The sequence below is a fragment of the Trachypithecus francoisi genome, unplaced genomic scaffold, assembly GCF_009764315.1.
Source record: "Trachypithecus francoisi isolate TF-2019V2 unplaced genomic scaffold, Tfra_2.0 Lachesis_group16, whole genome shotgun sequence".
Lineage (NCBI taxonomy): Eukaryota > Metazoa > Chordata > Mammalia > Primates > Cercopithecidae > Trachypithecus > Trachypithecus francoisi.
Genome location: NW_022681461.1, coordinates 75,925,900 through 75,953,713, shown reverse-complemented (window position 1 = coordinate 75,953,713; position 27,814 = coordinate 75,925,900). Strand labels below are relative to the sequence as shown.

The following is a 27,814-nucleotide window of genomic DNA, read 5'->3' as shown; positions in this document are numbered from 1 at the left end:
GTGGACTTCTGCTTGCTGCAGAGGGAACTTACACCTTTCATGCCTCTTGTGGACTTTTGCTTGCTGCAGAGGGAACTTACACCTCTCATGCCTCAAGCTCATTAAGGCACATTTCTCTTTTATTCTTCAGCGACATTGCATTTATGAACTCAAGGCATTGAGTCACCCAGAGAGATCCCAAACATTTCAGGTTCTGGGAGTTCTAAACAGCTAATAGTGTGTTCCCATGGCCAACATTTCTTTAAGAGAGCTAAACCAGAATTACTCAGGTCTGTAAAAATGCTATTCTGCTTCAAGTTCTAAATTTATTGTGAATTATTTCTTTTTCCCTAGTAATTACTGTAATACCTCAGTACCTTCAACTTATATAGCATTTTTCAAGGAGGCAAAGCATCAGTAGAAATGTTCTCTGGGATCTTTTTTACCTGGTGTTTTAATGCTATAATGATTTCTCAGCCCCTTAGTAATAATGTTAGATACATTGTGGAGAAACTAGAGACATAGCTGTTAAGCTGGAAATGCATGAACGGTATACATGCTATGCTTTAAAATCTAGCTCAATTTTTTTGCATTGACCTTGAACATGCTGACAAGGTAGGTCGGCATGGGTAAAGCTAAAGAATAGGCTTAGGGTTTGAAAACAACTACACGAGCTCAGTTTCAGACCTGCTTCTAGTCGAGCAGTTGGCAGTTTGCAGGTGTTTGGGGCAGGTTTTGTATTTGTGTGCTTCTCTTAGAAGTCAAAGAGTTGGGGAGATAACTGCAATCCTGCCTGTATCAATCAGTGTAGTGATAATGCAGTAGTGGAATGAAGAATGGAGCTGCACATGTGAGCTTTTTCAAGTCCACAAAGATCAGGTATTATCCACGGTCAATAAAGATTGTTTTAAAAAACCCTCTTATCTAAAGAGAGGTAACTTCCTTTTCAAAACTCTGAAATTTACATGTGCTGACTTATAATGTGCATGATTGCTGTTGCTTTTCTGATCCTTGGTGGTTGGGGTGTGTGTGTGTCTGTGTGTGATGGACTTTTTAATCTTTAAGATTTAATCTTTTTTTTTTCTTTGAGACAGAGTCTCACTCTGTCACCCAGGCTGGGGTGCAGTGGCATGATCTTGACTCACTGCAAGCTCTGCCTCCCGGGTTCATATCATTCTCCTGCCTCAGCCTCCCGAGTAGCTAGGACTATAGGCACCCGCCTCCATGCCCAGCTAATTTTTTGTATTTTTAGTAGAGACGGGGTTTCACCGTGTTGGCCAGGATGGTCTCGATCTCCAGACCTCGTGATCTGCCCACCTCGGCTTCCCAAAGGGCTGGGATTACAGGCCTGAGCCACCACACCCAGCCAAGATTTATTTATTTTTTACTTACACATAGTGAAGTTCATTCTTTATAGTGTACATCTCTATGAGTTTAGATAAATGCTTACAGTTAAGGAAACATCACCACAATCAAGATAGAGAACAGTTCCATGATCCCCCAAATATATTTTGCTTCAAATTTCTATTGGCATGTTTGAGCAGCAAGTTTACTACCACTTCTGAAGATGGAGCCAAGTCCTTTTGTAAAAAATAGCACAGTTGTGTCTGACACTTTTCATGTGAAAGGTTGCCTGGAATGTCAGAAGTAAGATCTGGCCAGTTGCGGTGGCTCACACCTGTAGTCCCAGCACTTTGGGAGGCTGAGGCAGGTGGATCACCTGAGGTCAGGAGTTCAAGACCAGCCTGGCCAACATAGTGAAACTCTGTATCTACTAAAAATAAAAAAATTAGCCAGGTGTGGTGGCGCATGCCTGTAGTCCCAGCTACTTGAGAGGCTGAGTCAGGAGAATTACTTGAACCCTGGAGGCGGAGGCTGTAGTGAGCTGAGATTGTGCCACTGCATTCCAGCCTGAGCGACAGAGCGAGACTGCGTCTCAAAAGAAAAAAAATGTAAGATCTGATTGACTTACCCTTTTCGCAAAGTTATAAATGAGAAAATTGCACAATCTGAATAGTTGTTTCTTTGTATTTTAATTAACGAATGTAGAATTGTGTAATGTATTATATGCTTTTTTAAACCCAAAAATACTGAAAGTGAAAAAGTCAATTTTTTGCACTTTAGATTTTTTTTTTTTTTTTTTTAAGTAAGCTTAGTTCTGTGTGGTTTTAAGGGCAGTGAAATGCTGTAGAAGGACTGTAAACTGCATAACTCAAACTGGCTTAATAAGGGAAATTTATTGGCTAATATCACTGAAAGGTACAGGGATAGCCTTGAGTCATTGTGGGATCCAGAAATTCAAAGATGTTATCAGCCGCTCTCTTTCCCCACTCAGCTGTGTTTCCCTCTGTGTTGGTTCTATTCTCTGGTAGACTCTTTTGCTTGCTGTATCAAGGTGACTGACAGCAGCTTCTGGCTTTTATTCCAATTTCTCAATTCCGTACAGTTCCAGCAAGTCTCAGAATGGGGTCTCATGGGCCCTGATTGCTTCTCCTGCTCCTCATGGCCCCCAGGGATGGAGTGGGGGTGAGCGGCAGTGCTCTAATTGGCCAGACTTAAGTCACCTGCTTACCCCTAGAGCTGAAGGGGTGAGAGCTCCCCGTAGACCACAGCACAGAATGAAGGTAGAGAGTGGCAAAAGAGGTGGTTCTTTAAGGGAAATCGAGGGACATGTATGTCAGATCAAGAAAACACATGTCCTCTGCAGGGACGTTCAGGCCATGTAGCCAGTTGTTGTCTTTGTTTTTAAATAATTTTTATAAACACCTACTCTAGGCTAACTTTCCAAATAAGCAAAAGTTTCAGAATTGATGGTTGATTGATTGCTTTATGGCTTATGAGATGACAACTGTTTACTGGATGTGAGATGTAATATTTTGGGAGGAAAATAGTGGAAATTGAGTGACTGCGGGACTTGGCTAAGATGGGTTGATGAAGCACGAGGAGAACTGGTCCTGTGCCTGTCAGGGGATGAATGAGCAAGGGAACATGGCCTTCAAGGACAAAAAGCCAGGACAAAAGAAAAAGAAGATACCAGTGATTGGCAATTGACCAAAAATTTAGCAACATTATCACTGCTGAAAGAGCTGAAATATTGTCTTGAATAGAAATGCTATCAGGGACATTTAATGAGAATTCATGAAGATTCAAGACTGGCATAGCTGCTCTAATCATGTGAAGAGTGATTGCATCTAGAATAAAGTCCAGATTCCCAAACCTGACATTTGTGATCTGGGGCCCGTCTCCCTCTCCAGGCTCATCTCCCACACTCCTGCCTTGCACTTTACACCAAGCTGTTTGTAGTCTGGAGGGCATCATACTACCCTGTTTTCTTCACTATTCATGCTCTCTCCTCTGCCTGGAATCCCTCTCCCATTGACCAGACTCATCTTTTAAGACTCAATTCAGATGACAGGTTCTCTGAGAAGCATTCTTTGATTATGCCTCTCTGGCTTAAGAATTCCTCATCTGTACTCTCATGATACCTTGTATGTCTTTCCCAGTGGTCTCAACGGAGGGTTATTTTGTCTCCAAGGGCACATTTGGCAATGTTGGGATACATTTTTGATTCTCATGACAGGTGAGTGCTACTGGTTGGTGGAAGCCAGGGATGCTGCTAAATATCCTTCATACAACACACAGGACGGCCCCAACAAAGAGTCACCTGGCCCCAAATGTCAGTAGTACCACTGTTGAGAACCCTGGTCACCATCGCACTGGCAACATTGTTGGATGCATCTGTTTTTAGTCTTATCTTCACCACTAGACTGAGGACTATGTATGTGATCCGCGTCTTTGTATGTCTAATACCACAATGCCCACTGTAGGGTAGTTCCTCAGGAGAGAATAGTTTGAAGATGATTGTATACATTTTCTTAGGATAGTGACCAATGAACAAGGCAACTGGAGGCCCTACTTACCTTTGCACTAGGTAGCCTTAAACTTGAGGCTCCCTGTATTAGTTAGTTCTCACATTGCTATGAAGAAATACCTGAAACTGGGTAATTTATAAATACCAGAGGTTTAACTGGCTATGATTCCACAGGCTGTATAGGAAGCATGATTCTGGTATCTGCTCAGCTTCTGGGGAGGTCTCAGGAAACTTACAAACATGATGGAAGGCAAAGGGGGAGTGAGCACCTCACATAGCCAGGGCAGGAAGAAGAGGGGCGGGAGGTGCTACATACTGTTAAACAAGATCTTGTGAGAACTCTGTCACCAGAACAGCACTACAGGGGGACATCTGCCCTCATGAAGAATCACTTCTCACCAGGCCCCACCTCCAACACTGGGGAGTACAATCCCACATGAGATTTGGGTGGAGACACAGATCCAAACCATATCACTCTTTATCTTGCCATGCCTTTGTCTTCTCACTGTTGTGCAAAAAGAGCTTTGGGGTTTACTGTAGCAAATAATGGAAAACATTAAAGAAGTATTGTTAGCATAGTTCTTTTGCTTTCAATTTTTACCTGAATTATTGTCCAATTTTACATTCTGAATGGTGAACTGGGTGGCCTGGCCACATTATTTGACTGCCTCTGGCAAAAATTTCTGCCCTCACTTCTGACCATTACATTTTCCCCTACCATATGTGTAGTACTCTGGATTGGTAATATTTAATGAGAAAGAAAATGAAATCAGAAAGCAATGATTCTGAGAGCAGGAATAAGGAATGTTAAGTCCCCTTTTTGGCTGCTGGGCTTTTTTTCTTATGCCAAGTATCAGTGCAAAGCAGCAGTTCCCTTGTGCCCTGGGACTTTTGCCTAGGAGCAAGGGACTGCCAGAAAATCTCAGAAAATCCCCATGGAGATCACTCTGAAAACCATGTAAATAGGGACATTGTCTAAGTGGGTCATCCTGAATATGTGATGCAGGATGGAAACCTATTTAGTTATTGAATATTTCCGATTAAGAGGACACTGCAGCCTTGCTTTGCACAATCTTGCTAGCTTTGTGAGTTTCATTGGGGATTGGAGGGGAAGCCCGCCTCTAACTTGAGCTTCTTGTGTTTTGGTTGGTGGTAATGCCTTAGAAACAGAAAGGAGCCAGCTCCCCTTCAGCCACCCAGGCTTCTGCCTGGGTTTCCTTTTAACCCTGGAATTTCATGTGGACCCTCAGCTATGAAAGCAGATCACATATGTGGCCTGCTGTCAAGCATAAGAATTGCCTTTTTGTTCTTGGGGAATTGCACAAAGCAATAGGAGAGGGGGAAGAAGACCTTTTTAAGCAGGAAAATATATTACATTAATTCTTCCCTTCCATTTCCTTCTCCCCATCTTGTGCTATTTTCTGGGCACCAAGACTTTTGCTTTCTTCTAGGCTGAATCACATTTGGCCATAGCAGAGGAAAAGTGATAGCTGTTAGAGGTCTTAGAAGGAAGGAGTATTGAGTTCCTAGAGTGGGACCATCTTGGCCAGGCCACTTCTTGTCCTCTTTTGGGGCTGGGACTGCCATGATGTTGAAGTAGCCAATCTCTAAGTCTTCCCCTCCTCCCTGCCAACTTAATTGTACAACATTATTCAATCAAGTCACTGAATCATCAGCCCTGTGATATCTACAAGTGCTTGCATGTGTCTGATTTCTAATTAGAGTGAAGTGAGCTGGGCAGTTCCATGATACCCTTTTCTGTGTATGGAGGGTGAAGTGCTTCTCCTTGGTTTATCGTGACCAATTTATTATTACTGCTCCAAAAAGGAAACTGCATGATTAATGTCAGATTCAGGTCCAAAGACCTCTGGCTCTGATGATGGCTGATGTGATTTGGATCTAGATTCTGTTTAATAACCTGCCAAAGGCATTGGGCTCTTTCTTGTTTGTTATTGTTTTTTGTTTGTTTTGATTTTTGTCTTTATGAGACAGGGTCTTGCTCTGTTACCCAGGTTGGAGTACTGTGGCGGGTTCATGTGTCACTGTAGCTTCAACCTCTTGGGCTCAAGCGATCCTCCCATCTCAGCTTCCCAAGTAGCTGGGACTACAGGCATGCACCATTATGCCTGAATTTATTTATTTGTTTATTTATTTTTTAAGATGGGGTCTTACCATGTTGCCCAGGCTGGTCTTAAACTCCTGGGCTCAAGTGATCTTCCCACCTCAGCCTCCCAAAATGTGATTACAGGCATGAGCCATCACGCCTGACCTTGGCTCTTTCTTCGTCCCCTTGGTGGGGATGTTGGGGTGGCCCATATATGGTGCATGGCAGGTAATGTTCTTTTCTTACTAGCCAGTCATCTGTTGTGATTCCACTATGTGTAAGATGTGTCCAAAATGAGGAGATGCATCCTCGCACCTAGGGGTATACAATCTAGTGGTCTTTCTGCTTTTCCTGCTTTTTTCTGGGAAAGAGACTTTTTTGAGGGGGGGAGTCCAGGACAGCAAGTTCATCATAAATGCAAATGGGAAGGCTATTGATACTTTTATTCATAGCATGAATGATGTAATAAATGAGGAACTTCATGATGTCAGCCTCTTTTAACAGAATCACAGAATTTTCAAACTGGTTTAGAATGCTGGCTCTGCAGCCAGACTGCCTGAGCTCAAATCTCAGTTGACTTTTCTGTAAAATGGGATAATAATAGTACCAATTTCATAGATTTGTAGGAGATGTGAGATTAAATGAATTCACTTATAACAAGTGCCTGATACTTAAAGCCATGTTACCTTTAAACTTCCAATCTATTCATTCATTTATTCAACAAAAACTGCATACTGTGATGGTTGCACAAGCCTGTGAAAATACTGAAAACCAATGTATTGTATACTTTAAAAGAGTGAATTCAATGGTATATAAATTAAGTATATCCCAATGAAGCTGTTATAAAAAAATTAATTGATTACCTATTATGTGCTGGACACAGCTCATTTAAACTGAGGCCTAGAGCAGGTGACTTGCTCAAGGTAAGTGAATGGCAGAGACAGTTGTAGAACTCAAGTCCTCTGACACATCAGCCAAGTTCTTTGCAAATTGTCAGGAATCCAAATGAAGATTGCAATCCAGATGGGAAACTAAAGTCACTTTCTGTCCTGGTATAGAACCAAAGTTTAGCTTAAGAAAGAATAGTGATGTGACCTAAGGACCTTGGCATTCTACTTCACCACCTCTTTCCCGCAGGTATGCTCATTTCCACACACCTCCACATTTTCTAAGACTTCAGATAAATATATCACAAATAACCTAAATAAATTCACTATATGAAAAATAGGCCAACATTTCCACCCATCCCTCCTCTTTCCCCCAGCGCTGGATATAAAACACATATTTTTCAGTTAAGTGATTACTTTCAATTCCCCTGTTTTTGGCATTTAAGAATGTTCATTTCCTATTGCAAGACAGGGACAGTCTTTAAAGATTTTTCTGCTCACCACCACTACCAAAAACGAATGACAAATTTTGTCCTCACGGGGAAGAAAATCTTACTCGTTCTCGAGATTTCACAGCCATGTCTAAAGATCTAGGCTACATAAGAAGAGAGGAATGCCTTAGAAATGTAATGTTTTTCCTACAGAATCCATTTCTATAGTAATAGAAACCATGGTGCATCCAGAGTTGCCCTGCAGCCTTCTGTTCCTAGCAGCCTGCTGTGTGTTCTCTGCCACATCCTTGCTTCTGGGATTTCTTCCTTCTACTGACATCTGGTACTTAGGATGAGGGAAAAGGCTTTCCCTGAACCAGTGAAATTACTATCAGGAAAAAATGACTCAAGTTTCCAGGCAGCTACGAATGAGGTGTTTTTCTGGGCGGTCTGAGCAACTATCTTTCGGAAGGATACATAAGAAGGTGCAAGCTGTCAGCCCATCCATTCCCCTAAGATGAACTTGAAGCACGTTTTCTTTCAGCAGCCCAGACAGCACAGGCTTTTCCTAGCAGATGGGTGGCATTACCTCACTGACATTTAATGAATAGGTTGCCCCCAGGGGGTGGAATTGTAGCAAAGTCTATTATGAAATCTCATTTGCTTTGCATCAATCAGTTTAGGAGTCCTGAGAAAACAAAATCTGAAAATGGAAAAGTGGCCACATAGTTTGCCCTATGACTGCTTGGACATGGCAGGTAATAATCATAGTCAGTTTGTGCTTTTATGATGGAGAGGGCTTTCACTTGATTTGTATTTCTTGTGAGTAGGAACAAAGCCAATTGTAAATACCTTTTAGCTTTGTTCCCGCCTTTCTCATTTTCTAGGACTGTAGCATCTGGGGCATATAATTGAGCTCTGAAAGCCGAGAGGGCTGGAGGGGGAGGGGATGGTCAGAGGAAAATTATTCAATTCACACATATAACATGCACATATATATGTGTGTGTGTCTGAAACATGTATTCATATACATTGCATATACATATATATATAAACATAAATATTTTATCAAGTTGAGAATGGGAGAATAGATTTCTTTCAGCAAACAACCTCAAGCCTTTTATACATCTGAGTTACAAGGGTGAGAAATTCAACCTTAACCCAAGCAAAGGTTTAAAAAGGCAGCATGGGTATTATTGGGCTTAGAAAAAGGTGAAGGCTGCCTTGCTGCTGTCCTGGAAGGTTGAGACAGTGGTAAGGACATATGCAGCAACCCCCTGCACTTCTAGAAGGAAGCTGATACCTGTCTCCATGTTTCAGCGTTTGTCTCTGAACCTAGTCTTTTCTTGGTCACATAGGGGAAGCAACGAAGGTGGCTTAGTCATAACAATGCAAAAGCCTTTAATGAAAAATGGGCTCAGGTTTTGGTTCCCATTAGATGGTGATCCATCCCTTCCCCCACAAAGGCCTTTTGTGTACATGGGGTGGGGTAGGGGTCTGAGAAAGGCCATTGGAAATGGGAAATGGAAGGCTTAACTGCCACTCCTCTGCTGTGTCCCAAATAGAAAGCTCCTTGTATCTAAGAAAGGCAGGAAACCATGTCACCTGGCCTCTGATATGTAACAACACCAAATTATTCCCCGACCCCTTGATGGCCGGCTGGGCTCTTTTGCATCCGAGGGATTGTGTTTAGAATTTGTGTCACGTGTCTTTGTAGAGATCCTTCTGGATAACTACTACAATTCCTGGGATGTTCTTATAGTGGGTACAAGACAACGACATGTGAGGCTGGCCCAAAACCGCCTCAGCTTGGAAAAGGAGTGGATTCCCCCAGCTGACTTGAAGATTCTGGTCTGTGGATTCAGCAAGAGACTGACGCCTCTGCTGAGTGAGCCAAGGGTGGTTTCCAGGGAGTGCCTGGAGGAGAATGTTCCCAGAGCCAAGATGGGATGCCTCCTGGTGTCAAAGTGATGTTCAGATTTTTTCCAGAAATCTAGAATAGGATAAATGTGAATAGAGATTAGAGTGAACATCTAGGATTTGAAGCTGTTGAGAGCTACCAAACCTCTGCAATGTGTCTGGGGTCTGTTGTGAAACTGTGTGTCTTTTTACCAGGTCCTATCCCTGCTTCAGCCTTTTCTCTCCTGTTAGGGATCAAAACTTGCTAAAACAGAAATTTTAAAAAGTAAGACACGCAGGATGTGGGGCTGCTCCTGGGAGGTTTGCTGTGTATGTTTGGGGTCTTGCACCCTCCATTCCACTCCTGAGTGTCCAAGGGTGGATGTCTGGAAATTTAGCCACCTATTCCCATCAGTGTAGCCAGAACCTTTGCTGAGAGTTAATCTCTCTCTCTCCTCATCACTTTCTGATCTGCTTGAAAGACAAATAGAGGTTAGGGAAATATATTAATATCTGTATGTCTCCATGGATGGCCCAGGTCAAAGCAGACAAAGGTAGTCACACGCTTTCAGGGGCTGAAAGACAAGTAGAAGTTAGGGAAATATATCAGCATCTCTCCATGGATGACCCAGGCCGAGGCATACAAAGACAGCCACGTGCTTTCGGGTGCAAACAGCTGCCGCCTTTTTTCACTGGAAATCAGTGGGCAGCTGCTGCTATCATTTCCCATGGCCTCTCTGGAGGGGGAACACAACTGGCTTCTGTGGGCCGGCCTGAAACCATCTGCAGCTGCTTGCATGCTTTCAAATGTAATTAAAGGAATTTCAGCAGAGGTTAATCTGGGAAATCCTGTGTATGAAATATTTTCCTTTTCACTGTTCCCCTTCTTTTGGATATGACATATGACCCACTTACGACTCACTGGTCCCCAAGGAGCTGTGGATGTCTTTCCAGGTTACTCCTGGGAAGTGATGTGTCTACCACCACGGGAGCTGCTGCTGATGGCCACTTCTCTGTGCATGTTGCATATATGATCTCATTTAGCACTGTGACACTCCCAGGACCACACTCTCGTCTCATTTTTGGATAAGGAAGCTGAAGCTCCAGGAGGTCCAGCAGCTTGTCTTACAGTGAACAGGTGCAAAAGCAAGGTTTGAAACCAGTTTTTGATCTTGGTTTGATCTTGATGCCACATCCCAGCCTCTTTCTACCTCTGCAGGGCAGTTTTGTGTCTCCTCCGCATTTTCAGCCTCCATTGCAAATCTGACACCATCTGAAAAGCAGGAATATCCTTATTAATGGAATAGTGCTTAATGGGATCAGGCTTACTTCTGTATTCTAGACAATATTTACTGAGCTGTTAGATGTAATGTGTTCAGAAATAATTCAGGGATTTATTAATATGTATTCAGCATTATAAACTTTATCAAGCAGAGAATATATTTGTCATCCAGTGTTATTGGCGTTGTATGTTTTTTGTTTATGTTACCCCCAGGGCTGGATTTTGAAAGATTAAGCCAAGGAAAAAAGATCAGACATTCAAAAGTAAATAAATTAGTTTAGGCCTGCCTTTTCTGGGGCCATGGAGTTGTTATCCCAAAGTCCTTGCTTGGACCTCTCCTCCTTCCCTCTCCTCTCCTCCCCTCCCCTCCCTTCCCCATTGGGTACTGCCAGGGCCTAATGCAAGTGAAACAGGTGCTCAACTCCTAGACTTGTGGAGGCTTAGGCAGACCAGCACATCACTATTAGGACAGAAAATAAGACCATGTCATTCCCCAGCCCCATCCCTTATGCTTCCTTTCAGTGACACTTAAAATTTAAGACCCGAACCTACATGATCAGGCCCCGTCTGCCTTTTCAGACACTTCTTCCCCCTTGAACCCCTTACCCCATCCTAGCCACCGAAGCCAGTGATGCCACATCCCAGTCTCTTTCTACCTCTGCAGGACAGTTTTGTGTCTCCTCTGTATTGTCAGCCTCAATTGCTAATTGCCCTCTCTTGTCCTCACTTCTTTCACTCCCATCTCAGGGTCTCTGCATGCTGGTTCTCCTGCCTGGAACAGCCTTCTACCCACTCTTTGTAACTTAGTTCACTTCCCAGATTTCAGAGGGCCGCTCAGCTTTTACTGCCTCATGGAAACCTCCCCTGACCTCCCTGAGTAGCCCAAACTCTCCTATTGTAAGCACTGTCTTTCAAAGCACTTATCATAGATGCGATTTTACATTTGTTTGTAATTCTGTTTTGTTTTTTCACAACAATAAATTTTGAGGGCAGCTCTATGCCTAGTCCCCACCCTTGTGTCCCCAGTGCCCAGCACAGTGCCTGAAGCACAGTAGGTGTTCAGTTGCCTGAGTGAATGAATGAATAAAGCCAAGCCAAGCACAGTACTCAGATCTCAAGCTCATAGTCACTGCATAACTTGTGCTAACCTTGCAGCAAGTGAGACACTAAGCAAGTGAACAGCTTACATTTCTTAGTGGTGGTGGTAAATTTACAAGGAGAGCATGTCACCTCTGACTTCAAGTTTCCACACTTTTAAGCCATTCTTAGTGTTAATAGCCTATGGAGGACTCTTTGAGGAGAGAAGAGGGGAATTCCAAAGATTCAGCTTGATAAATCCTTCATCTTTGACCTCATATATATTCTGCTTAGGAATTAAAACGTAGAGTATGGCTGCGGCTACAAATCTTCTTTGCAGTTTTTCCTCTGGCTGATTTTTCTACTTTACCTGGAATTTTTATCCTGAATTTTTGTCCTTTTTAAAATCCATGTGGCACACATACATTGCCCTACCAGGTTTATTTGTGTTTGAGATCTGAGATGCTATCTGAAGCCAAGACCTCCAGAATTAGATGGGCCTCTGTTCCCAGAGCCCCTTTGAACAAAGAGAAATTCTTTGCTATGTTGGCAAAAGATCCTTCATATCTCTCTGTCTTTCTTGTTCAGACTTCTCTTTTGGCCACGTGAATGTGGATCCACCTGCCCCCTCTCCTTTCTGGCTTATGCTGTGATCCCGGGAACATTTCAGGTTTGAGTGTCAGCCACATCTTTTTTAGGACCATTCAAGGGTCTGCCTCCAGGGACAGTGGAATCTATTGAGTGTCCCCCAGGGAGCTCCCCATATGCCGGTTTGTTTGTCACTTGGCCACACAGTTCTGCTTTTTCCTCTTTGTCTGCAACTGAACAGTCTAGGAAACTTACAAGAGTCCTGCTTTTTTTTTGATAAGGTGTCACATTTTGAGTTCAATCTGGTTTCAAACTGGATTCTGTCTAGATTTTTGTTGGGATTTCAGATGTTTAGCCCCAAACAAAGTGAAAGTTAAGTTGAAACTGGTCCAGATGAGGTCATGCTTAAGATTTCTCCCACAGCACAAATCGTACCTTACCGGAAGCTACTGTAAGTGCAGTTCTTGAATCTCTGCATTCCCAGTACATACTCATGGTGAAAACAGTTAACAATTAATTCACTTGTGTTCCAGTGACTTGAAAAATAAGCATTAGCACCCTGGAGACTTCATCTTATCAAGTTCTGAAGGATGGTTTTTATAGCTAGCATAAGCCCTTAGTTTATCAGCTTCACTGGCCTAGAAACCCCTCAGACCTGAATATTTGGGATCAGCAGAATGGGCCCAGCTTAGGAATTCCAAGAAGGCAGACTCAAGATAGAGGTCTGCCAAAGCTCACAGATGTGGAATGAAACCAGTTTCAAAACCTGATTCTTCCGCTCAGTTGGAATGTACTTTAAAACCTGGACTCACTTGAGATGTTTGCACCTGGTAAGAATGTTGCAAATCTTGAATTCTACTTTGCGTAATTATCCGTGAAACGTAATGATGATAGCTCCAAGCTATCTCATAAAGCTGCTGAAGTCTTCAAAGCATTCATTCTATCTTCCTAGAGTTACAGAAACACAAACAGGTGTGTCATATGCATCCAGAGACTACCTGGAACTTTTCTCTCTAGAACTCAAGCTCCAGACTTGAGATATTAGTTAATAGATTGATAAATGGACTCAGGTTAAGTGGTATTATTTCTTAGATTATATAGTGTCACCCTGCAGAGTAACCCCATTTTACATGAGAAACAAAGTTGGGTGGAGGACGAGGCTAGAACCCCCTTCTAGACTGTCAATTCAGGCAGAGCTCTGTATACCTTTTAATGGTTAGTTTTCTAAAGAGTTTTACCTAGAGGCCTAACAAATCAGAAGCTCTAACACATATATTCTCTGCCTTCTTTTTAGATTGGCTTGCAAGAAAGCCCTTGGGTTAATTTGTGCCAGAAAGGAGCATGCAGAGTGAACTTGTGACATAATGCATTACTTGAAGTTCCTGCATTATAGTTTCCTGATAACATAGAGTTGTTTATATTATTGCTACTTAAAACTTGGTGCTTTGTAGATCCTACTTGGGAATTGAATTAACTTCAGTGAACTTGATAGAAGCTGCAACTTTCTCTAAAGTTTTTGGCAGGTTTTGTCATTGACATTAGGAGGTGATGATTTTAAAGGACTCCCATTACTTATCCAACATGTGCACGCATACAATATATATGGCATCAGAAATAATTAGGAGTTAATTTTCAATAAGGTCCATTTGGTGTCTACAAATTAATCCGTTTAAAACCTCTGATATTTGACCCTATTAATTATATCCTGCTGTTCATTGGTGCTTAACCCGCAGAGCTAATGAGATGCCTAAGTACCACTATTTTTCATTGCTCTTTACTGTAGGGAAGTAGGTCTCTCTTTTTCTTTTTAATGTGAGTGGACATAAAATTTATCAGCAGGCATATCCACAGAGAACTAACTTTATTACAAGTATCCTTTTAGACCTGCAAGCTCCCTCAGCTAGTTAATTTTGCGTAAGTCTATGTGATTTTCATTCTAATGTCTTTTGGAATTAAATGTAATGCTGTAAGAAAAGAAGCGTCTGCTCTATAAAGCAAGGCAGTCTAGGCTGTTTTTTATATAAATGCACTCTATCTTGTCTAGACTAGTGCTCCTGTTTTCTTTTTCATATTCTTTCTGTTAGAGCCAAAGTCACTACTCTGACTTTGCATAATATAAATACAGAAATCCTTGCTCATTAAGAGCCTGTGTTGTTTTAGAAATTAGTAAGTGGCTACATCTGCATATTTGTGCATTGGTGAGAGTTGGCTTCTTTGGCAAACATGACTTTGTATTTTTGGAGAGGAAAACCTTGGGCCCATCAGATTAGCCTTTTCGGAGATGGAGACTCAAGTGGGACCACCCCGGATGGTCACAGCCACTCCCACACAATGAGAGCTTGTGACTATAGCCTGGGAGAACTGACTATGCAGGAGGCAAGAAATCCAGAGAGTTGGGTCCAGAGGTAGCTGGCAGAAGGAAGATTCTATTACTATTGTAACCTCAGAAGAGCAGCTTCTAAATATGTGAAATGAGTGCTGGCCTAGAGGGGAGGGGCCATACTCCTAACCACCTCAAGCTGGTCTTATCATTATTGCTGGGCAGATGTGTAAGGCTGCAACCTTCCCTTTTAGGGAGAGGGAAGAGAGGACTCCCTTGCGGGTGTGCACAAAGGAGTATGATGAGAAGAGGGTGGTGATGGGTGCTTGGTGCTTACCTTGTCCCAGCGCAGCTCCGTGATTGTAGGTACCTTGAGAGGACCGATGTGCAGCAAGGTAGGAGGTTAGGAAAAGCAAAGAATGCCAGCCATGAGTGGATTTGTCCTCCTCTGAAGGACAAAGGCAATGTTGCTATGTACAGGTGCACAAGTGGATGTGTGCATTTAATCCATCAACAGTCCAGAAATTGAATTGCCATTTCAGTTCCCAAAGAAATGGCTTGTTTATTAAACTAAAAGCCCTTATCTCCATTAGGAAATACTCAATTCCAGCAATTAGCCCCAGGGCGAAAGAGGTCTCCCTCTCTCCAGTCTGTTTTTGCTGTGTTCCCAAACAAAGCTTTGATGTGCAAGGCACTCCTAATGGAAGATAAGTCATCAATTAGCCCAATGGAAGGTTAAGCTGAAAACAGACTTTTCAGGGAAGGGATTATCACTGAGCTGTTAATCACTGATTGACGTTATCTATTGGGGATATATTCTTATGGGAGACTTAATCTCCACCCAGGCAGAAAGTAACAAAGATGCAGAAATATTCTAGTTGTTTGTTTTTTTTTTTTAAATGAGTTTTAGTGTTCTATAGCACTATAGAATAACTACAGTTAACAATAATATACAGTTTCAAATAGCTGGAAGATGGGCATTGAATGTTCTCCACACAAAGAAATGGCAAATGTTCAAGATGATGAATATGTTAATTGCCCTCATCTGATCACTGTACATTGTATGTATGGAAACATCACTATGTACCCCATAAATATGTACAATTAATACATAATAAATAAATTTTAGAAATAAGAAAAAATGTGAGTTTAGAAATAGGATCTCAGATCAGTTGAGTCAGGGGTGGAGATGATAATAGTTTTCTTCTTTTTTTTTTTTTTTTTTTGAGATGGAGTCTCTCTCTGTCGCCCAGGCTGGAGTGCAGTGGCGCAATCTTGGCGCACTGCAAGCTCCGCCTCCCAGGTTCACGCCATTCTCCTGCCTCACCCTCCCAAGTAGCTGGGACTACAGGCGCCCACCACCACGCCCGGCTAATTTTTTGTGTTTTTAGTAGAGACAGGGTTTCACTATGTTAGCCAGGATGGTTTCGGTCTCCTGACCTGGTGATCCGCCCGTCTCGGCCTCCCAAAGTGCTGGGATTACAGGCCTGAGCCACTGTGCCCAGCCAATGGTTTTCTTTCTAAACAAGTATCTTTTAATTTCTTTAAGAACTACTGGCCATAATATGATTACATTGCTAATTTATGAAATACAAAGTAAGGAGAACCTATAATTTTTTTTTTTTAATTTTTTTATTTTAGGGTGGGGAGACAGTGTCTCACTCTGTTGCCCAGGCTGGAGTGCAGTTGTACCATCTCAGCTCACTGCAACTTCCACCTCCCAGGTTCAAGCGATTCTTATGCCTCAGCCTCCCAAGTAGCTGGGACTGCAGGTGCCTGCCACCATGCCCAGCTGATTTTTGTATTTTTAGTAGAGAAGAGGTTTCACCATGTTAGCCAGGCTGGTCTCGAACTCCTGGCCTCAGGCAATTTGCCTGCCTCGGCCTTCCAAAGTGCTAAGCATTACAGGCGTGATCCACCATGCCCTATCAGAACCTCTGTTTTTATAAAAGTAAGTTGATATGAACAATATTGTGAATGTAAGCACAGTGCACATGAGGCAAATTTGTAATTCTGTGCTTGAGATTTACAAGTGAAATAAGTTTTTTTTTTTTTTTTTAAACTCTAAATAGTGGCAGATGAGTGTTAATTTACACACAACTTTTCAGGAAAATATCAGTTACATACATTAAGCTATTTTGCTGTTATTTTTTTTTTTTTTCCTGTGTGCCTTTTTTTTTCTTTTCTTTTTTTTTTTTTTAGATTGAGTTTCTGTCTTGTCTCCCAGGCTAGAGTGTAATGGCACAATCCCGGCTCACTGCAACCTCTGCCTCCTGGGTTCAAGCAATTCTGTCTCATCCTCCTGAGTAGCTGGGATTACAGGTGCCTGCCACTATGCCCAGCTAATTTTTGCATTTTTAGTAGAGATGGGGTTTCAACATGTTGGTCAGGCTGGTCCTGAACTCCTGACCTCAGGTGATCCACCCGCCTCGGTCTCCCAAAGTGCTGGGATTACAGGTGTGAGCCACCCCACCTGGCCACCTTTTGTTTTTCTAGTATGCTGATGAGACCAAAAAGAAGATATAATAAATTAATTGCCAAAATTTTATAAGTGGAATAGGGTAGTTATTCTACTACCCTAATATAGTCAATAACTATTGTACTCCCTCCCACTCTTTTTTCTCCTGTTTGCTACAAAGGTGCAATCCATTTACCTAGATTCTGTTTCCTAATTAGCCTCATAGAATGTTTCAAAAATCGTGACCCATATTGCTTAATGAGTACAGAGTTTCTGTCTAGGGGGTGATGAAAAATTTTGAAAATAGTGGTAATAGTTACACAACATTGTGAATATAATTAACACTGCATTGTACACTTAAAATGGTTAAAATGGTAAAATTTAAGTTATATATTGCATGACAATAAAAGAAAGTGTATAAAAATTATGCCCCTGCATTAAAAAAAATTTTTTTTTTGATGGGGGAAGTAAAGCATTGACAGATTTCAGAGTTTGTTGTGCTAGGAGAAAATTTTAGGGCAGAGTTATTCTCCATGGGGCTCAAAACCCAAAACTTTTCAATACTATTGAATATTAGCAATAATAAGCCTGTAATTCGAAGTAGCAGGGTGGCACGTTGTTAAAACTTCAGAAACTAGTCTGGCGCGGTGACTCATGCCTGTAATCCCAGCACTTTGGGAGACCGAGGCAGGTGGATCACCTGAGGTCAGGAGTTTGAGATCAACCTTACTTACTGACATGGAGAAACCCATCTCTACTAAAAATAGAAAATTAGCTGGGCATGGTGGCACATACCTGTAATCCCAGCTAGTCGGAAGGCTGAGGCAGGAGAATCGCTTGAACCCGGGAAGCGGAGGTTTCAGTGAGCCGAGATCACGCCATTGCACTCCAGCCTGGGCAACAAGAGCGAAACTTCGTCTCGAAAAAAAAAAAGAAAGAAAGAAAGAAAAAGAAAAAAGAGAAAGAAATATTAAAAAAAAAAAAAAAGCTTCAGAAGCCTTCTGAGGTTCAGAGGTCATGTTTCAGGGTGCGGTATTTGGAGCCCTCCTGGAGACATAAAAGCCTCCCTGGTGACATTCGTAGCCCCTAGGAAGGGCAGTAATGATAGCCCACGACTGACAGGTACTGATGAATAGTTCTTGAAGGCAAACCCTGCCCTCAGGGAGCTCTAACCATAGCCCGGGCATGTCTTCTAGAACTACGTGCAACGTGTCACAGAGCAGCTAATTCTGCTGCGGTGTGGGCAGTCACCAGGAAACTTCAAGGGGGAGCAGGTTTAACCTGAACCCTTGCTGAAAATAGATGAATTTGCCTGGGAATGAGAGAGGGAAGGGCAGGCTATGTGGAGATACCAGCAAGGGGACAGATACCAGAAAAGGGTGGCAGGCCCCTTAATTCCAGGTTTAGGAGTTTCTTAAAAAAAAAAAAAAAAAAAAAAAAAAAAAGTTCAGGCTTAAAAAACTAAAAATAGAACTACCATATGACCCAGCAATCCCACTTCTGGGTATGATCCAAAGGAAATGAGATCAGTATGTTGGAGAGAGGGACTGGCTGGAGGGGAGGGGGATTGGGGAGATATCGGTCAGTGGATACAAAATTTCAGTTACACAGCAGGACTAAATTCAAGAGCACTATTGTACAATATGGTGACTATAGTTAATAATGATGTATTATATATTGTACTTGAAAGTTGCTAAGAGGGTATATTTTAAGTATTCTCACAAATATGTGAGGTAACATGTAGTAATTAGCTTGATTTAGTCATTCCACAAAGCATACATATTTCAAAATATCATGTTGCATACCATAAATGTATACACTTATTTTTTTCTCAATCAGAATAAATAAATAGTCCAAGGGACTTTATCGAGGGCCTAGTTGTTGGGCAGCATCCTAGTCTTCTTTTGGTCTCTGAATGGTGCCCTGGTCAGGGCTTGGTGAGTTTCAGACCCCCAGAAAAAGTCTGTTCGTAGCTTTGATGGGGAAAGGAAGACCCAGAGCAAACCACAGTGGCACCACTGATCTAGAGCACCCTTTAGGGTGGCTGGGGTTCAGATTACAGACTGGATCACACTCCTAACTTTCTTTACCCCTGAGACCTCTGGAGTCCTAGACGTGGACGTGGTGTTTATGGTGCATTCATGCTCCTGAATTCTTTTTTTTTTTTTTTTTGAGATGGAGACTCACTGTCATCTAGCCTGGGATGCAGTGGTATGATCTTGGCTCACTGCAACCTCTGCCTCCCAGGTTCAAGTGATTCTCCTGCCTCGGCCTCCTGAGTAGCTGGTATTGCAGGCACCTGCCACCATCCCTGGCTAATTTTTGTATTTTTAGTAGAGTCAGGGTTTCACAATGTTGGTGAGGCTGGTCTCGAACTCCTGCCCTCAAATGATCCACCTGCCCCGGCCTCCCAAAGTGCTGGGATTACAGGCATGAGCCACCATGCCTGGCCTATGCTCCTTAATTCTTAAATACTCCAAATGATGCGATCCAAGCTTACAAGAGAGGAAGGAGAATTAGATCTATGAATCTAATTAGGCTAAATGTTTTAAACAGCTCTTCTCTCAGGTTATTGTTTTTGTTCATATCCCAATTCTGAAATTCATTAGCCTTATAGAAATTTGTTAAACCTGAATTACAGAGTAAAATCAAGAAGCATTTTTTTTCCCTCTTTTCTTTTCTTTTTTTTCTTTTTTTTTTTTTTTTTGAGACAGAGTCTTGTTCTGTCACCCAGGCTGGAGTCCAGTGATCTCTGACCTCAACCTCCTGAATAGCTGGGGTCACAGGCATGCACCACCAAGCCTGGGTGTTTCTTTTAATTATTTGTAGAGATGAGGTCTCATTATGTTGCCTAGGCTGGTCTTGAGCTCCTGGCCTCAAGCAATCCTCCTGCTTTGGCCTCCCAAAGTGCTGAAAATATAGACATAACCCACTACACCTGGCTTCAAGAAGTAATTTTAAATGTTTTTCGTAAGAAGTTGAGCCACTTTACTGAAATGATGACATACTGAATGGTGCATTTCAGCATTCCACAGTGAAACTGAGGGGACCAGTTCAATCCCTGCTTTAGCACTTATGGCTGGAGCCCTTGGGCAAGTCACTTAAAACTCTCTGAACCTTGGTTTCCTGACATGTAAACTAGAGCTTCCAAGAGTACTGACCTCCTACGCTTGTTTTGAGGAATAAATGTAATTATGCATAAAAATCGCATGGTCTAATGCCTGGCATATCATAAATGCTCAACAAAGGTTATGAGCACCTCATCATCAGCTAAAGTTGCTAATACCTTTGAGGACTCTCGGGCCCTGGGTTCCTTCTCCAGTTTGACAAGGTACATTCCCATTGCCAGCTCTATGATAGGCTGTCTTTGTAACCTGGCTTCTGCGTACAACAACCTACACGTATGCTTCTGTTCCGGTTGGGCAGTCGATAAGTCTGCAACCTTTGTTGCGCTGATATGCCCTTATTCCACAGGTATTCCTTTGCTGCTTCTGTTTTATCCACAGGTTTTTATTTATTTATTTTTGAGACAGAATCTCACTCTGTTGCCAGGCTGGAGTGCAGTGGCGCGATCTCAGCTCACTGCAACCTCCACCTCCCAGTTTCAAGAGATTCTCCTGCCTCAGCCTCCCAAGTAGCTGGAACGATAGGCATGCGCCACCATGCCCAGCTAATTTTTGTAATTTTAGTAGAGCTGGGGTTTCACCATGTTGGCCAGGATGGTCTTGATCTCTTGACCTTGTGATCCGCCTGCCTTGGCCTCCCAAAGTGCTGGGATTACAAGTGTGAGCCACTGCACCTGGCCTTTTCTTTTTTGAGACAGAGTTTTGCTCTTGTTGCTCAGGCTGGAGTATAGTGGCACGATGTTGGCTCACTGCAACCTCTGCCTCCTGGGTTCAAGCAATTATCCTGCCTCAGCCTCCCAAGTAGCTGGGATTATGGAATTACAAGCGCCCACCACCACAACAGGCTAATTTTTTGTATTTTTAGTAGAGATGGGATTTCATAATGTTGGCCAGGCTGGTCTCGAACTCCTGACCTCAGGTGATCCACCTGCCTCGGCCTCCCAAAGTGCTGGGATTACAGACGTGAATTACTATACCCGGCCCTGTCTACAAGTTTTAAAAAGCATGAATATCTTGGGGCAACCTGCCTCTGAGAAGGCTCGAAATATGCTATTATTAGCCTATGGCCAGAGTAGAGAGCAACAGTGAACTACCTGGCATTGAAGTGCCACCATGTTCCCATTGTGGGGCTGGCTGCCCTCACATGCTGTTTTTTTGGAAATCTTCATAGCAGCCCCAGAAGGTAGGTGTATCCATTTCCTAGGGCAGCTGTAACAAATTCTCACAAATTATGTGGCTGAAAGCAGTAGTAATTTCTTCTCTCACCATTCAGGAGGCCTAAAGTCTGAAATTACAGATGACAGGGTTGGTTCCTTTTGGAGGCTTTGAGGGAGAATCCATTCCATGCCTTTCTCCTAGCTTGTCGTGGTTGCTAGCAATGTTTAACATTCCTTGACTTGTAAATTAATCATTCCAATTTCTGCCTCCAGATTCACATGGAGTTTCCTCTGTGTATATATCTGTATGCCCTCTCTTCCCCTTATAAAGACATCAGTCATTGGATTTGGAGCCTACTCTCACCCAGTATGATCTCATCCTAACAAATTATATCCGCAAAGACTCTATTAGATAATTTCCAAATGTTACATTCTGAGATTCTGGGTGGACATGAATTTTGGGGTGAGACACTATTTGACTTACTTCAGTACTTACTATATCCATTTAACAGATGAGGACCCTGAGTCTCAGGGAGGAGAAAATCCCTTGCATAAGCATCACATAATCAGTTTGTGATACCCAAGTATTCACAAACCCTGACCTTCTTTTCTCTAGATTTGTGTGCTTCCCACCGATCACTTTACCACATATAAACAAATGGAGAACAAAGAGTCTAAAAACTATGGCAGCAAAATGGTCAACAGCAGGCAGCCCTGGGATCAAAGAGGGTCTCTGGAGGGTAAACAGGATGAAGCAGAGGCTTTGCAAGCAAATGGCAACCCCTTCCTTGTTGCTGGTTCTCAGATTTCATCCTGTTTCCATAATCAGTATTACTTATTGGCTCTCAACCACCCTGCTCTGTTCCTGGGATTCCACAGTCGGGCAGAGAGAGTCTTCATAAATGAAAGAAGGTAGTAGTTGGTTTCATTTGCATTAAGAGAAGGAGCACATTTCTTTGCACAAAGCAAAATACCCTCCCACGACTCCCCACTGCTCCCCGTATCCCTGCTGGCTTATGCTTATCATGCATCCCAGTGGTACGTGGAGAAATTCCACGCTTTCCTTCTCCTGCAGAGGTTCCTTCCTGGCATTCAGAGCTATAGAAGCAGTGGACGGAAACAGGTGGCCAGCCCTCAGCTGCCCCCAGAGTCTGGCTGCCTAAACTTTTCCCAGAGCATGGCCCACCAGTGCTGGCCCAGGGTGGGCTTGAGAGAGTAGAGCTGTGGGCAAGACAGGTGTGAGTCCATGTGGTCCCCCTGGTTCTGGCTAAAGGCCAGGGCTGAGGCAGAATCGCGGTCAGAACCAGGGTCAGGTCACTGAGGACCTGACAAGGCAAATTTGTCAAGGGCAAATATCTTGCTTTAAACCACAAGTGCACCTCTGGTATCATGCTCAGAATCCCTTGTAGACAGTGGCATCCGTTTGCCGCATGAGATGGGAGAAAAATTAGCAGCCCTGGCTTGAGTCTTCATTGCCCCTTGGCTGCCCGCTGTGTCCTGTTTCTCATCAGGCCAGTGTCCCCAGTGCCTGTCCTGATCCAGAATTACCACTTAACCCTAGTGGAGCAGGACTCTCAGACTGACCATCTGGACTTTCCTGGAGTTCTCGTTTCCTGCCAGAGTGTGTCAGAGTGAATTGGATTCCAGGTCTGTTTGCTGCACAGCCTGGCTTCACATGTGGCTTTGTGCTTTTGAAGAAACTTGAGACAAGACTGTTCATGAGTTCCTTGAGTGGGTGGCAATTCACAGTGATGCTGATATCCGTGACGGTGGGGTGGTTCTGTGCAGGGATTTCTGAACCTTTTAGAACTTTCCACCAGTTTCCCTGGAATCAATAGGTAGCTGATTCCATCAGCTCAAACCATTTTCCTGTCAGAAAGTGGTAGCTCCTTTTGTTAAGTGTTCTTAGAACTCACCAATGATTTCATCGAAAAAGCATCTCTGATGGTTTTTCTTTCTCCTCTGGAATTGTGAACATTGTCTTGGAGAAGTGAAGGCTTGCCATGTAACACCTGCTTTGAGCAGGGAAGATCATGGTGGGTAAATGTACAAGAGAGACCTGTTCTGTTCCCTGGACTCAGCTCCCAGAGTCCACCACTGACCTTAGACCCTCAGGCTCCACCGGATGGATGGGAATTAAGTAACAGAAGGGTAGGAATCCCATACATAATCAGTATGGAATTTGGGATTGCCTAAGTGCAGAGTTACATTCTGTTCCAAACCCCAGCATTCACTTTAAACATTAATAAGAGATATGGTGCTTTTTGCCTATGGAAGACTAGACTGAAGAAACCCAAAATATTATTTTTAAAACTTTACTCAAAATTTTAAAATACTAAAAGAAAAAATGGGACTCAAATTTAATGAACCCGTGTGTGTGTGTCTGTGTATGTGTGTGTGTGTGGTGTGTGTGCGCGTGCGCGCACGCACCTTGTAGGTAGGTGAGGCGATTACTAGATTGACTCACCTGTACATTTCAGTTAAATGGAATTTAAAAAATGACTATTGTTTAGAATAATGGATAAGCCGGCCTCCTATTTTTTGTTCTCCACTTGACTGATTAGTCCTTGGGAAGTTCTTCAATGGGATTTTCCTATGACATATTCTGTCTGTGACATAGTTCATGAAATTCGATGACATTTGATTCCCAAGGGGGAATCTGGTTACTCACGGTGTGTTTCAAAACTTTTCTGGGAATAGGCAGCTCTAGGAAGGAAAATGTCTATGTATAGCAGTAAGCCAATAACTTATCTTCAGTGAAAACGGAAGGCGATATTGTCATGCAGCTGTGTAGAGTGACAGTACTCCTAAACAGATGATAAATTACAGCCAGAAAGCAAAAACTCCCCAAGAGACGGCCAAGTTTTGGTACACATTTGTTCATTGTGGCTGATTAAAGCCTCACTTTTTAATATGTAGATGGAAAATGGAGATCAGAGGTGTTGTAAAACCTAATAAGTAGATAAGCCCTGGCCGTTTAAAAGTCTAAATGTATTTAAAGCTTGAATTGGTAACTTTTTAATTTATGTATGATACTCTCAATCCTTGCTTTTCCAATTACAATACTAATACATGCACCGTAATATGCATCTTTGGTTTTTTTTGTTGTTTTTTTGTTTTGTTTCTTGTTTGTTTTTTGAGACAGGGTCTCACTCTGTTGCCCAGACTGGAGTGCAGTGATGTGATCACAGCTCACTGCAGCCTCCACCTCCCAGGCTCATGTGATCCCCCCGCCTCAACCTCCCACATAGCTGGGACTATAGGTTCATGCCACCATGCCAGGTTCATTTTTTAAAATTATTTTTTGTAGAAATGGGCTCCCACTATGTTGCCCAGGCTGGTCTTGAACTCCTGGGCTCAAGCCATCCTCCCACCTCAGCCTCCTGAAGTGCTGGGATTACAGACATGAGCTACTGTACCCTGCCAATAATTCACATCTCTATGAAATAAAAACTATGGACTCCACTTCAGCTTTTCATCACCCCTTTAGCACTGAGTTTCCCCCATTCCTATTCTCCAGGGTTAACCACTGTCTTTGTCTAATTTCTGCTGCTAAAAGAGGATACCTGAGTCTGAGTAATTTATCAAGAACAGAGATTTAGTTCTTACATTTCTGGAGGCTGTCTCATCCCATAGAATAAGGTGAGAGGGCAAAAGAGCATACAACCTGTGAGAGAAAAGAGAGGGCCAGCCTCACTTTGATAATGAATCCATTCCTGGGTTGACCATTCGTGAGGTCAGAGCCCTCATGACCTTATCCTCTCTTTAAGGTCCCACCTCTCAACAACACTGTTGTATTAGGGATTGAGTTTCCAACACAGGAATTTTGGGAGACACATTGAAACCACAGCAGCCACAGATAAATTCTCTCTCTCCCTCCATATATATATACACACACACATATATATATACACACATACATATAAACACACACACATATATATACATACACATATATATACACACACACCCGCACACACACACACACACATATATGAACTACAGAGAGAGGGCAAACTATATATATAGAATAAAGTGCATATATATGTGTGTGTATACATATATATGTGGTTTTTTTTTGTGTGTGTGTGTGTGTGTAGTTCTACTTCCAAGAATTTATACTACAGCCATAGAGGCACATGTAGAAAATGATCTATATCCAAGGATCTCCAATGCCACAATGTTTGCAACAATAGAAGACTAGAAATAACCTAAATTAATAGGGAACTGATCTTTTCATAAAATGGAATATATATTATATATATATTCCACGTCTATATACACATACACACACACAAATGATATCCTTTATTATTTAATTCAATTTAATTTTTGTTTTTGAGATGGAGTCCCGCTCTGTCACCCAGGCTGGAGTGCAGCAGCACAATCTCGGCTCACTGCAACCTCTACTTCCCAGGTTCAAGTGATTCTCCTGCCTCAGCCTCCCGAGTAGCTGGGACTACAGGAGCCCACCACCATGCCCAGCTAATTTTTTGTATTTTTAGTAGAGACAGGATTTTGCGACATTGGCCAGGCTGGTCTCGAACTCCTGGCCTTAAGTGATCTGCCCGCCTTGGCCTCCCAATGTGCTGGGATTACAGGCATGAGCCACTGCGCCCGGCCTTCTTGACTTTTAGAGAGTGAATTTATCTCCTCCAGGTGCCTAATCACCCATCAGGGCACCATATTTCTTTTTAGTGCTTTCCCACCTGTCTGTCTCTATTTTTAAGTGCTTAATTCCTTTTTCCAGAAGTTAATATATGCACATATTCTAACATTGAAAAGGTGTAGAAAAGAGCACAGTGAATAGAAGCTTACCTACACCTGATGTCCAGTGACACCCTTCCCCATTCCAGAGAAAATATTTGTGATCAGTTTCTTATGTGTCCTTCCAGGGATGGCTTATGAATATGTAAATATATATACACACATACCTACATATATACAATATAAGATTATTCATATTCATGTTTGTTAACATCAAAGGTAACATGTTCTTTATAAAATGTTCCATAGCACTTGTTACTCAGTAGATTTTGAAGATTGCTATATATAAATTATTGTAGAGCTGGGAGTTCTTCTATTCTTTTAAAGTTGTATAATATTCCATTTAATGAAAACATCAGGCCAGGCGCAGTGGCTCACACCTGTAATCCCAGCACTTTGGAAGGCCGAAGTGGGCAAATCATGAGGTCAAGAAATCGAGACCATCCTGACCAACATGGTGAAAATCCATCTCTACTAAAAATACAAAAATTAGCTTGGCATGGTGGTGTACGCCTGTAGTCCCAGCTACTTGGGAGACTGAAGCAGGAGATTTGCTTGAATCTGGGAGGCGGAGGTTGCAGTGAGTCAAGATCATGCCACTGCACTCTTGCCTGGAGACAGAGTGAGACTCCGTCTCAAAAAAAAAAAGGAAAAAGAAAATGTTAGTCCCTTATTAATTTAGGTAATTTCTGATCTTTTATTATTGCAAACACTGTGGCATTGGAGATCCTTGTGTATAGATCATTTTCTACATATGCCTCTATGTCTGTAGTATAAATTCTTGGAAGTATAACTACTGGGTCAAAAGCACTGTGCGTTTTTTGCCAAATTGCCATCCAACTTTATGGAGTTGGATGAGGGTACCTCTTTCATTACATGCTGATAACTAATTGTGTAGGTGGATAATTGATAACTAATTGTATATTCCTCCAATCAGGGATTCCTTCAGGGATTCCAATCACGGATTCCTTTGGGTAAACAAAATCCTGTCTTGAATTGTAAGCATTCCCATCCGATTCACATGTAAGTGCAAATTGTTTTAAAGACCTGACTGCATGCTGAGATGTGGGGTCTTTTGGTGAGGGGGCTTGGAGGAGGAACCTATCTGAAGGGTAAGGAGGGAGAGGACAAGACTGGGCATGTGAGGAGGAAGGGCAGTTGTGAGGCCCAGGCTTCCTTCTCTGTGTGCCTTGAATTGGGTCTTGGAGCAGCTTGAAAAGCTGCCCCAGCTTCCCTAAGCGCCAGGAAACAGGGAGGGGAACCTTCCCAGTGCCACCCTTTCCCCTGCACCTGCTACTTTGCAATTCCAGGCAATGGGCTGGCTCTTCACTGTGTTTGAAGCCAGCCTCTCTACCCTGCGGGGCTCAGTCCTTCCTGACCCCTTCAAACCTATTTTTGGAACTTTATGTCACACTAAGGTACTAGTGACTAGTGACTGTCACAAGTGGGATAGTTACATTTAGCAGAATAAAATCCTTCCGTTAAAGAGACAAAGTTCTGACAAGGGGATTGTCTGCAAGCCGCGCCTCCTTCCGGGAACTCTTAAAATCCCTCTTGGCAAAAGTATCACCTGGTTTCCAAGGCAGCTGCTGCTTCTATCGTCTCGCAGGCTTTCTTGAGACTCTGCCCACTCAGAACGAGTTCACCTTTGCCCAAAGTTTATGCTAAAACCACAGAACTTACAGAGATTAGGAGAAGTGAATTGTGAGGGTTTACGTAGCTGGGATCTCATTTTTCAGACCAGAAAACTAAGACCTAGAAGGGAAATGAGGCCTTCCCAAAACTCCTAGCAGCTGGCCTACAGTTTCAAAGTAGTCTCTTGCTGCCTTACATTACAGACACGTCTTACGATTTTTTGTTTTTTGATCA

The 27,814-nt window shown here is 42.7% G+C and overlaps 1 protein-coding gene across 6 annotated transcripts in view; it reads left to right on the top strand.

Moving 5' to 3' along the window:
* PALM2AKAP2 (PALM2 and AKAP2 fusion) overlaps positions 1-27,814 on the top strand; it is a 402,567-nt gene that overhangs the window by 323,960 nt on the left and 50,793 nt on the right. The gene's annotated exons all lie outside the window — the stretch shown is intronic.